The sequence below is a fragment of the Protobothrops mucrosquamatus genome, unplaced genomic scaffold (assembly GCF_001527695.2).
Source record: "Protobothrops mucrosquamatus isolate PMUCROS unplaced genomic scaffold, P.Mucros_1.0 scaffold862, whole genome shotgun sequence".
In the NCBI taxonomy this organism is placed as follows: domain Eukaryota; kingdom Metazoa; phylum Chordata; class Lepidosauria; order Squamata; family Viperidae; genus Protobothrops; species Protobothrops mucrosquamatus.
This window is the reverse complement of record NW_015387117.1, coordinates 464,590-467,051: the sequence shown is the minus strand read 5'-3', so window position 1 is coordinate 467,051 and position 2,462 is coordinate 464,590.

The following is a 2,462-nucleotide window of genomic DNA, read 5'->3' as shown; positions in this document are numbered from 1 at the left end:
ACAACCTGCCTCCAAAAGCAGTGAATGCTCCAACACTGGAAGTTTTTAAGAAGAGACTGGACAGCCATTTGTCCGAAATGGTATAGGGTTTCCTGCCTGAGCAGGGGGTTGGACTAGATGACCTTCAAGGTCCCTTCCAACTTTACTATTATTATTATTATTATTATTATTATTATTATTATTATTATTATTATTATTATTATTATTATTATTTGCGGAAGCTTTTGGTGCAGAGAAGAGAAGCCTTTGTGGGTGCAGTCTCATGCTCCTTCAGACTCACCGAGGCTGCCTGGTGCTCCCAAAGTGGATTGGGTGTCCTGCTCAGGCAGCCTTGGTGAGTCAGAGAAGCTGAGCAGGGTGTACTCATTCCAGTCAGCCTCTGCTCTCACCACTCTGCTTTTGGAGCGTTGGGAGCAGGTAGCTTGGTGGCCCAACTTGGGGGAGGAGAGGAGAAACTGGGCCGTGTGAGTGGTGGGCTGGCACGCATGCACACACAGCTCCACTCACGCAAAAGAGAAGCCTTTGGGGTGCCGCTCACAGAAGTGGGGATGTGAGCATCGGCGCCTACCACTCACAGGAGTGGGGCTGTGAGAGCGAGTGCCTGCGACTCGTTAGAATGGGGCTGCGAGTGCCAGTGTTTGCTGCTCAAACGAGTGGGCTGCATGGGTGCACACACGTAAGCCAGCCTGCCACTCATTTGGCAGTCCAGTTGCGAATAGGCCACAGCCCAGTAGTGAGCTATAACCCACAGGTTGAGGACCCCTGCACTAAAGGATAGTGGAACAGAGAGGTTATGTAGTTTTGTTTAGAAAATTTATTACCAACTCTACTGATGTATTTTGATTTTTTTTTAAAAAAACAAAAACCTGAAAATCCTTGGTACAAGTTTCTACAAACTTCCTGCTGTTTTAACACACTAGGTAGTAGGAAATTATTTGTAATGTGTTTTGAAAATATTGCTTTCTTTTCCCTGCTTTCATAAATCATTTCCTGAAACATATATGTGAAAAATTTTCATCCTGCTAGTAGATTTACAACTTCTGAATTTCAGTGAAATATATTATTTTCTGACTAGATCACTGAGGTAGATGGAGATAATTGGGAGATTAGAAGGCAGAAGCTTTACTTCAGCCTTTTTCCTTCCTGCTGAAGCGATATTTCTCATTGTGTTATTCTAGAATTCTATTACTTCTTTTTCAATTAATCATGACAGTAGGCTGCATATCTAATAATCATATAATCAGGTGGAAAAAGCTTTGTGTGGGTGTACAGATGTGGCCTCTGTGGGACCAAAAGAAAAACCTGAGATTTTTCAGTAAAAGTACTAAGGCAAAGTTCAGTATGCAGATCATCAAGCAAAATTTGATGCAGCCTGAAATTACTTGGCATAGTAACAGGTTCAAGGGGAAAAAAAGTTTGCTTAAAAATTAATAGCACTTTGACAAGTATGATTTCAATCTTTCCAAATGCAAATGAGCCAAGTATTGCCGAAAACCTTCAAACACTGATGTGCAGCCTTTAGGTCCTTGCATCAAATAGTACTGAGGGGGCTGAAAAGACAGCCTATTTTATTTGCATAACAGTTTTGTCCTTATGCTGCAAGCAAGCACACAATTGTGTTGCTCTTGTGTCTTTACTTAACCTCCATTAACCCTGAATAGAGTAAAAATGTCAGTATTAAATAAATATTATTCTTTTGAAAAACAAATTAGATGTTGAATAGTATAAGAATATCTGGCTACGTTATTCTTTTCTGACCAAATTCAGCATAAATGTGCTTCGTATTTTTCACTATTTATAGATCTCTTCCCACCTCACCATTTCCTTATCATTCAAAGGCATTGCTTAGAACTAATTCACTTGCTTCTCCTGTGCTTTGAGTAGCTACATTGGCCTATTGTGCAGAGGGGCAGCTAAGGGTCCAGAGGCTATTCTGAAGCTACGTTTTTGCTGCTAAAATTTGGCGGTGGACTGCAAAGAATTGGCAGCTCAGTCTATTGCTATTTTTTCCCCCACCATGGTTGTGTAAAGCATGAAAGGAATGTTTCATAAAACTGTCTGAATGAGTGAAATGCTCCTTCTTAAAATACTGAATCAGCAACATGGTTTTGAGAGCTTGGTGCAGGTGCTTGGAGGGTTTTCCCTATATTGTCCTATTTAGAGACAACTGGAACAGTCCTTGAAAGCCCTTGATGCAGCTATGCTCAGTCTTCTGAAGAATACAGTTCCCTCATGATTTAGGGAAAGGATCTTCTTGCCTGATCCTAGTCTTAATTGGTTTTAATCACTCAAATAAACTTCCAAAACTGCCTAATCAATGTGTGTGTGTGGGAGAAACCAAAACGTTTCCCCTCCACCATTTACTGTACATTATGCAGCCTTCCCACTGTGGATCTTAGGGTCTTCCCCCAATTTGATAGGCTTTATCTTGCAGGGGGACATTTTTAGTCATTTTCCTAATG